Source organism: Rutidosis leptorrhynchoides, chromosome 5 (assembly GCF_046630445.1).
Source record: "Rutidosis leptorrhynchoides isolate AG116_Rl617_1_P2 chromosome 5, CSIRO_AGI_Rlap_v1, whole genome shotgun sequence".
Classification (NCBI taxonomy): Eukaryota; Viridiplantae; Streptophyta; class Magnoliopsida; order Asterales; family Asteraceae; genus Rutidosis; species Rutidosis leptorrhynchoides.
The window spans coordinates 111,489,921-111,500,515 of record NC_092337.1 but is presented as its reverse complement, the minus strand read 5'-3'; the positions used below and the strand labels follow the sequence as shown (position 1 = coordinate 111,500,515).

The window sequence follows — 10,595 nt, the reverse complement described above, 5'->3', positions numbered from 1 at the left end:
TTAACTATTAATCCAGTTCCGTGTCCGGTAAAATGAATAATTATTGGTATTTATAGATATCCCGCCTACCGTACCCAGTCAAGCGTATGTGGTTATATATAAATACGTCAAATTATAAGTTTGTATATTAAATTAACAAGGTATTGTTTAGTTAATATAAAACCCATTAATAGCCCATAGTCTAATTTCCACAAGTGTCGTTCTTTTATCCAAACCCCAATTATGGTACAAAGCCCAATTACCCAATTTTAATATTTTTAGCCCAACATCATGATTACTTCGGTATTAAATAAGCATAATAATAACTTAGCTACGAGACATTAAATTAAAAAGGTTGAACATAACTTACAATGATTAAAAATAGCGTAGCGTTACACGGACATAAATTCGACTTACACCCTTACAACATTCGCTAACATACCCTTATTATTAGAAATTAAAATTAAAATTAAAATTAAAATATAAATATATATATAATACGTTTAGATAGAGAGATTGATATATGATATATAAAACGTTCAGAATGCGTTGCCTTTTATAGGCATTTTCGAATTTGGCTGCTCCGCAACTCGTGGCACTTTTGCACTACAAACTCCGCAACTCGCGAAGTTCGTAAAACCAGCTCACACAAGTTTGGATCCTAGTCTGCCGACGGTTTTAATATAAATATAATATATATATATAATTTATATAATTAATTATATATTATATTATATTTATATACATAGTTAACTTGTAATTTTTAGTCCGTTGCATCGAGCGTTGAGAGTTGACTCTAGTCCCGGTTCCGGATTTTCGAACGTCCTTGCGTACAATTTAATATCTTGTACTTTGCGTTTTGAATCTTGTACTCTTGTAATTTTGAGACGTTTCTTATCAATAATTGGAACCTCTTTGATTGTATTTTGTACTTTTGAGCTTTTTGGTCGTTTGCGTCTTCAATTCGTCGAATCTGTCTTTTGTCTTCACCTTTTATTATTTAAACGAATATCACTTGTAAATAGAACAATTGCAACTAAAAGCTTGTCTTTCTTGAGGGATAATGCTATGAAATATATGTTAGTTTTTATCATTATCAAATATTCCCACACTTGAGCGTTGCTTGTCCTCAAGCAATATAGTCTTGAAATACTAGAATCACTTCTTTATTCTTCACACTTTGTACATCAGTGATTTCTTTACGGCGGTATAAACAATGGTAGTAACGATGTGGTTTACAGTCCCACATGACTATAAAAATTTAGATCCATTAAGGAAATTGGATCTTTATGAAAACATTTGATCTTTTGAAAATTAAATCTAGCTTTTACCCTAGATAAGTTTTCCGGAATAACCCTTCACCGGTGTTTGCAAATTATTTTTGTGGGTTTAGTGGGTTTCAGATTTGAAAATTTTAGCTCAAAACTTGCAGTTTTGTGTAAGTAATTCTCTAATCCGTTCGGCCAATCCTACGGCTTCTAACGGTTCCCATTCTATTACCCTAGGTACTTCAACAGCTTTAGAATGAAGAGTGTGCAAGCTCCTTTGGTATTTTGGATAATCTATCCAACGTCTGTCTAATCTCAAGTTCGGGTGCAAATCTTCCACGTGCATATCTGAAAATGTCATAACTGGATGAGGTATATCTTGTTTGTAATAGCTATCAACATCCTGTTGTTCCGCATTCTCAGGAGGAGCAATGCGAGTTTGGGATGAAGATTCACCCCTTTCAGTCTGCAAAACACATCAAACACAATTTTTGTGCATCCAAATATGCATTAGTGTCAGCAAAATCATCAATCAAAATAATTACAATGACATGTTCAATTTATATCAAACTTATGCTCATTTTCATATTTTTATCAAATCTACACTTTTTCAAATAAGCATATACGAAAATGTTTGCCAAGTTCATAAGCATTCAACTCAAATATCATGTCAAAATAATCATTATTAGCAATTAAACAAGTTTCAAATGGCATTATCTCTCAAAAATCAAGTTCATGAAATTTAGACTTGAAAAAGTCCACTTTAATTCTCAAAAATCATGTTTAGGCTCAAAGTTTGAATCATTTAACTACCTAAACATGTTAAACTACTTAATTTAGCAATAATTCAGGACAAAAATCGGCCATAACCTGTTTATATCAAAAAGCCCCAATTTTGCTCAAGAACACAAACCCTAGATTACTCAAAATTTGAAGTTTAAGGCTTCTAATCATGTTAAATAGCATCAATCTAGGTTATAGAAGCATAATACACAAGTAATTTAAGCATAATTACACTAAAAAGCATCAAAATGGAATTGGGTATAAAATTGCTCAAGAACACTAAATTTTCGGATTAAAGGGTGTTTTGGTGTAGAAATTTACCGTTTTCCTTGAGTAATTCCTTGATAGCATCCTTCTCAACATGATTTTGTGAAAGATTTGATGAAAAATGGTGAAAAACTTCGATTTTTGTGTGTGTTTTTCGCTGTGTTTTCGCAGTTTTGTGGTGTGGTTGTGTTGGGGACTGATCTGTTTTTACGTTTTATTTTTTTCTGGAATTTACAAACTCCGCGAGTCGCGGTACTTTCCTTTTCAAACTCCGCGACTCGCGGAGTTTGATTTTTTTTTATATAAAAAACTTAACTTATAAAACAATTAATTAATTAATTTTAAAATTTTGTTTCCCTTGTTATTTAGGACGAGGTCGTTTCGGAACGATGTCCTAGTCCGTCCCTCGACAAAATTTTAAAATTTGTCAATTTAAAGCGCGGTTTTAAAAGCAAAGATTTTTGAGTTTTTTAATGTTTTTGGCATACTTTAATTCAATAAGATTAAAAATAATGATAATAAAAGTTCTCGTCCCTCCCTCGGGTAAAGCAATTTCGGTTCAATGACTAGTCTTCAACTCACGACGAATTTTAAAAATCATATTTTTAACTTACGAAATAAAGTAAATTTTTGTTTTTAAATTCACACCAAACTTAAATTTAAAATGCATAAAATTAAAAAAATTCACACCAAACTTAATTAAAAATTCATATTATAAATTCACACCAAACTTAAATTATATTTTTGTTTTTATACATACAAACTTATATTAAAAATATTAATTTTCCAAATATTTACAATTTTAAAAGTTTACAATATTTATTTAATATTAATTTATTAATTTTTTAAAAACATGGTAAAAATAAAATTAAAAATCTTTTTGGCTTTTATCCCACTTTAATCAATCAAATATTATCAAAAATATGCGCCCCTCTTTTCGGTAAAGTAATTTCGGTTCCATGACCTAATTTAACTCATGACGAATTTTTGAAATATTTTGAGTTGATTGATTAAAGATATTTATACCTTAAGAATAAACGTTAAATTTTGCAGTGATGTAATAAATTTTTGTATGATATCAATAATTTCGGTCGCAAGACCTAATTTCATCGAATACCAATTTAATACTTTATAGCGAACAAATTAGCGTTTATTATCAAAAGGTTAAAACTAAAAATAAAAATAAAAAATAAAAACTGTACAAACTTACCTGTGAAAAAGATTTCTTAGTGATATGCTCTAGCCCACTCATAAGATAGTCGGACTAATTGATTTTCCATGGCTACATAGGCGTAACCTCGAGCATTTAATGTTTTTTCTTCTAAACATATGAACGGTCCATCTCTGCATAAAGTAACAAATTCGGTGTTTGAATAGGTTTGATTATTTGAACATTTACCTTCGTGTGACCATTTTCCGCATTTGTGACATTTTTCAAGGTGTCGTGCTCTTCTTTTCGCTGCGGATTTTGATTTTCCTTTACCAAATTGTAACTTATTATCTCGCATCTGGATTCTTTTCTTACTCCGTCCAATTTACCTCTTATTAATGATACCAATTCACTTGGAAGTGTGTCATTATTACGTTTAGTGATCAAAGAGTGTAGCATTAGACCATGGTTTAATTCACAGGAACTCTTCATTTCGAAAAAAAACCTAAAAAAATAAAAATTCAGAATGGGGGAGAAGACTAGTTCTTTAGGGTCTGCTAGGGAAAGACCATTCGGGTTCCAATTTCGAGAACTACACGAAAACAGAAAATCTAACTCTAACAGAAATACATAAACCTCCCTACACTTAGTTGAAATTGTGATTAACATTATTTTCAATTGAAACATCAACAACTTGTATATCTTTGACTTTTACTTCAATCCATTTGTTGATTTCCTCCGTAACTTTCACAAATTCAACTAACATCGCCTTTTCTTTTGGCGATAAATTGGATACTAATCGGTTACATAACTTAAAGTTTCCTTTAATCTTAGCATAGTGAATCCGTTTATAAAGTTTCTTCGTTGAACTGTTAAAAATGGGTTCATCTAATTTCGTATCATCAACGACATTCTTTGTGATTGGATCATCATTAAGTGTTTCTTCATCTTCCCCACACTTATGCGTTTTTATTGGTCTAACAGTTTTGGTTGGTAGAGATCTAAACTTTCGGTTCACAAAGGTGATCGATGTATCACCATCCCTAAGTGTCATTCTACCTTCTCTTACATCAATGAATGCCTCGGTGGTTGCTAAAAATGGGCGACCTAGAATTAGAGGAATATCAAGGTTTTCCTCCATATTAATCACTATGAAGTTTGCAACAAAGGTCAAACTTCCCACGTTAACAAGTAAATTATTTACTATTCCAACCGGGTGTTTAATGGTTTGGTCAAATGATTGAACACCTATTTTGGTTGGTTTTAATTTACCCATGCCTAATCTTTTGTATAAGAAAAGAGGCATAATATTTGCACTTGCTCCTAAATCTGCGAGTCCATTATATACAGCACCATCATTAAGCAAGCAAGAAATGATACATTCACCTGGGTCTCCTGCTTTAGTAAGTCGAGTTGGTTTGTAAACCTTTTTCGGGTGTTCTTTTCTTGGTTCTTTCACTTCTATTTGAACTTCTTGTTCACATTTTTCTTCGTTTCTTGGAATGGGAGGTTTGTATAAGAATTCTTCTTCATCACTCAAATTTGACTCCTCCCTATATTCCAATTTTGATTTTTCATATGTTGTTGATAACATATTTATGTTTTCATTTTGAAGGTTTTCTTGGGTGGTGAAATTATGATTAACTTCATTGTCAACTTCCATCGGACCATGTATGTAATGTTTAACTCTCTGACCATTAACTTTAAATTCAATCCAATTTGAATTTATTAATTCTACTGTTCCGTATGGGAAAACTCTTTTGACTATGAATGGTCCTGACAATCTTGATTTTAATTTTCCAGGAAATAGCTTGAATCGTGAATTGAAAAGAAGAACTCTGTCTCCTTCTTTGAATTCTTTTGAACTTCTGATTCTTTTGTCATGCCATTTCTTCGTTCTTTCCTTATAGATTAAGGAATTTTCATATGCTTCATGTCTTAATTCTTCTAATTCGTTTAATTTACTTAACCGTAGACGTCCGGCTTCATGTAAATCAAGATTACATGTCTTCAAAGCCCAAAATGCTTTGTGTTCAATTTCTACTAGAAGATGACATGCTTTTCCGTAAACGAGTTTAAAAGGTGTGGTTCCAATTGGAGTTTTGTAGGCTGTTCTAAAAGCCCAGAGTGCATCCTCCAATTTTATGGACCATTCCTTCGAATTTGATCCTACGGTTTTCTCTAGAATACGTTTTAATGCTCGGTTGGTATTTTCAACTTGTCCACTTGTTTGTGGATGATATGCGGTGGAGATTTTATGAGTTACTCCATATCTTTTGAGAACTTTCTCAAGTTGATTATTACAGAAATGAGTACCCCGATCACTTATTAAAGCTTTCGGTGTTCCAAACCTTGCAAAAAGACGTTTTAAAAAATTGACTACAACTCGTGCATCGTTAGTTGGGAGAGCTTGTGCTTCCGCCCATTTAGATACATAATCAATGGCTACGAGAATATAGAGATTATTATGAGATTTTGGAAATGGACCCATAAAGTCAATACCCCAAATGTTAAATACTTCACATACTTGAATGACATTTTGTGGCATTTCATCACATTGACTTATTTTTCCGGCCCTTTGACAAGCATCACATGATTTGCAATGAAGGTGTGCATCTTTGTAAATTGTAGGCCAATAGAATCCAGCATCATAAACTTTTCTTGCTGTTAGTTGAGGCCCATAATGCCCTCCTGTTGGTCCTGTGTGACAATGGTTTAAGATTTTACTAGCTTCATCTCCGAATACACATCGGCGTATTATTCCATCTGGACAACTTTTAAACAGATGTGGATCTTCCCAGAAATAGTGTTTTATATCACTAAAGAATTTCTTTCATTTTTGGTACGATAATCCTTTTTCAAGGAATCCACATACTAAGTAGTTTGCATAGTCTGCAAACCATGGTATTTCATTATAATCTATCTTCAATAGATATTCATCAGGAAAGTTGTCTTGTATGGCCGATTCATTTAGAACTTCTAATTCGGGATTTTCAAGACGAGAAAGATGATCAGCGGCGAGATTTTCTTCTCCTCTTTTATCTCGGATTTTACTCTTGTAAGAGTAAGATCCAACGGATTAATCTTGGTTTGGCATCTTGTTTCAAAAATAGGTATCTAAGAGCAGAATGGTCGGTATAGACCACCGTTTTAGCTAGAACGAGATATGATCGAAATTTGTCAAAAGCAAAGACAATAGAAAGGAGTTCTTTTTCAGTAGTTGTATAATTTGTTTGTGCTCCTTGTAACGTCTTACTAGCATAATATATAGGTTGAAATCTTTTTTCAATCCTTTGTCCTAAAACGGCTCCCATTGCAAAATCAATTGCATCGCACATGAGTTCAAATGGTAGATTCCAATTTGGTGTTATCATGATCGGCGCATTAGTGAGTTTCTCTTTAAGAATATTAAAAGATTTGATACATTCATTTGAAAAGATGAATGGAGCATCTTTTTCTAGGAGTTTATTCATAGAAGTGGCAATTTTAGAAAAATCTTTAATGAAACGTCGGTAAAAACCGGCATGCCCTAGAAAACTCCTAACTCCTCTAACATTGGTGGGATGTGGAAGGTTAGCAATTACATCTACTTTAGCTCTATCCACTTCAATTCCTTCCTTTGAGATTTTATGTCCAAGAACGATGCCTTCTTTAACCATGAAATGACATTTCTCCCAATTAAGTACTAGATTTGATTGTTCGCATCTAATAAGCATTCGTTCAAGATTAACTAAACATGATTCAAAATTATCACCGAAGACTGAAAAGTCATCCATGAAAACTTCCATGCATTCTTCTATCATGTCGTGAAAAATCGCCATCATGCACCTTTGAAAGGTTGCAGGGGCGTTGCAAAGTCCAAATGGCATGCGTTTGTAAGCAAAAGTACCATAAGGGCACGTGAATGTGGTTTTCTCTTGGTCTTCGGGTACTATTGGAATTTGAAAATATCCGAAAAAACCATCAAGAAAACAATAGTAACTATTTCCGGCTAATCTTTCCAACATTTGATCAATGAAAGGTAAGGGAAAGTGATCTTTTCTGGTGGCGTCATTTAATTTTCTATAATCAATACATACACGCCATCCTGTTACAGTCCTAGTAGGAATAAGCTCATTTTTCTCATTTGTAATGACAGTCATGCCACCCTTCTTAGGTACGCATTGAACTTGGCTTACCCATGGACTATCAGAGATTGGATAAATTAAACCTGCATCTAGCAGTTTAATAATTTCTTTCTTAACAACATCTTGCATAATAGGATTTAGTCTTCGTTGGCGTTGCACATACGTTTTATGACCTTCTTCCATAAGGATTTTATGTGTGCAATACGAAGGACTTATTCCTTTAATATCCTGAATCTTCCATGCAATGGCTGGTTTATGAGCTTTCAATACAGAAATGAGTTGAGATTTTTCATTTTTAGTAAGAGAAGATGATATTATTACAGGTAATTCAGATTCACCATGTAAATAAGCGTATTCCAAATGATTTGGAAGTGGCTTTAACTCTAATGTTAGAGGTTCTTCTATCGATGATTTATATCGATATCAGTCTTCTTCTTTTAGGATTTGAATTTCTTCTGTTGTTGGTTCATATCCATTAGCTATTAGTGTAGCTAACATTTCAGCTTCATTAATTGGTTCAGTTCCTTCTCCTAAAGAACATTCTCCTGTTCCTTGTAATTCTGGAAATTCTTTTAACAATTCTGCATGTGAATCTATAGTTTGAATATAATAACATGTATCATCTGCAGATTGCGGTTGTTGCATTGCTCTATCAACTGAAAAGGTAACACTCTCATCCTCTATACTTAGGGTCAGTTTCTTACCAAACACGTCTATCATTGCTTTAGCCGTGTTTAAGATTGGTCTTCCTAATATGAGAGGAACTTGAGAATCTTCTTCCATGTCCAGAACAACAAAATCTACTGGAAATACTAAAGTACCAACTTTAACTAGCATGTTCTCCATTATCCCTCTAGGATATTTTATTGATCTATCGGCTAGTTGTATGCTTATTCTTGTTGGTTTCAATTCTCCAAAGTCTAGTTTAGTGTATAGTGAATACGGCATTAAATTTATACTAGCACCTAAATCTGCCAATGCTTCTATTGAACTAAGACTACCCAGAAAACATGGAATTGTGAAACTTCCTAGATCTGATAGTTTTTCTGGTATTTTATTCAACAGCACTGCTGAACAATTAGCATTCATAGTAACGGCCGAGAGTTCTTCCATTTTTTTCTATTTAAGATTAGATCTTTCAAGAATTTAGCATATCTAGGCATTCCTGAAATCACATCAATGAAAGGAAGATTTACATTTATCTGTTTAAACATATCCAAGAATTTGGATTGCTCGGCTTCAAGTTTCTCTTTTTTCATTTTACTCGGGTAAGGAAGTGGTGGTTGGTATGGTTTAACATAAGGTTTAGCTTTAACTGTGTAATCTTCATTAACCTTTTCAACTACCGGTTCTTTTTCCTTATCTTGTTCAGGTTGTGGTTCTTGTGGAGTAGGAATAGCTTCATCAGAAATTACAGGTATTTCGGGTGGTTTAAGTGTTGTACCACTTCTTGTGGTAATGGCTTTAGCTGTTTCATTCCGGGGGTTAGCATTTGTATCACTAGGTAAACTTCCCGGTTTTCTTTCACCTATTAACCTTGCTAGGTTACTTACTTCTTGTTCCAAATTTTGAATAGAAGCTTGTTGATTTCTAAATGCTTGAGCATTTTGTTCATTAGTTTGTTTCTGAGATGTGAAAAACTGCGTTTGAGTTTCAACTAGCTTCGTCATCATATCTTCTAAATTCGGCTTTTTATCATCGGTTTGTGGTTTGTTTTGAAAATTAGGTCTTTGCTGATTGTAAGTATTATTGGATACTTGTTGATTGCTAGGACCTTGTTGATTGTTGTATGGAACATTTCAGTTATAATTCTGGTTTTGATTGTAAATTGGTCTTGGCGGTTGATAATTATTCTGATAATTATTTCCAGGCCTTTGGTTTATGTATGAAATATTCTCTCTTTGTTCCATTGTTAGTTCAATACTGAGACAATCTTTTGTCAAATGTGGTCCTCCACACTGCTCACAACTAATTCGTATTGAGTGAATATCCTTAGTCATCTTTTCCATTCGTCTCTCGACAGCATCTATCTTTGCTGAAATGGAATCTAAGTCATGGCTAGAATCGGCTCTAGCTGCTTTAGATGATCTAACGATATCTTTTTCTTGGTGCCACTCATGTGAGTGGGAAGCAGTGTTATCAATAATTTTGTAAGCATCAGTTTCGGTTTTCTTCATAATAGAACCATCAGCTGCTATGTCGATGTCCTTCCTTGTAGTGATGTCGCATCCTTGGTAGAATATTTGTACCATTTGACAGGTGTCTAAACCATGTTGCGGACATCCTCTTAATAACTTTCCAAATCTTGTCCATGCCTCATATAGAGTTTCATTTGGTTTCTGTGTAAACGTAACAATTTCTCCTTGAAGTCTTAAGGCTTTAGATGCCGGAAAGAATTGTTTAAGAAAATTTTCAACTAAAACGTCCCATGTATCAATCGCCCCTTCAGGTAACGATTCCAACCAATCTTTGGCTTCTCCCTTTAAAGTCCAGGGAAATAACATGAGATATATCTGTTCATCTTCAACTTCTCTTATTTTAAATAGTGTGCAGATCCTATTAAAGGTACAAAGATGTTCATTTGGATCTTCCTTCGGCGCACCACTAAATTGGCATTGATTAGTCACCATGTGTAGAATTTGTCCTTTGATTTCATAATCTGGCGCATTAATGTCTGGATGAGTAATTGCGTGACCTGGGTCAGTGTGTTTAGTTCGCATTCGGTCTTCCATACTTAAAGGTTCCAGATTCTCCATAATTGAATTTGTTGAATCTGAATCACTAGTGGATTCTGATTTAATGGTTCGTTCCTCAACAATCTCTGTTTGAATGATTGGTGGTTCCAGAGGAAAAATTAATGGTTCAGGATCTATGAATCGTCCCTGAATATTCTCCGGATTCTCAATTGTGAGGTCGGGTTCAAAAAATGGATTATCGGAAATTTGAATTGGAGTACTTGGTCGACTGGATGATGATTCTAAAGAAAAATCAACGGCGGCAATATTTGCTAGATGTCTTGAT

The 10,595-nt window shown here is 33.6% G+C and overlaps 1 non-coding gene across 1 annotated transcript; it reads left to right on the top strand.

Annotated features, from left to right (window-relative positions):
- Positions 1–9,839: 9,839 nt before the first annotated feature.
- On the top strand, positions 9,840–9,946 carry LOC139850781 (small nucleolar RNA R71). Its single transcript, XR_011760162.1, has one exon. It is a non-coding gene; the product is annotated as a small nucleolar RNA R71 (small nucleolar RNA).
- Positions 9,947–10,595: the final 649 nt, after the last annotated feature.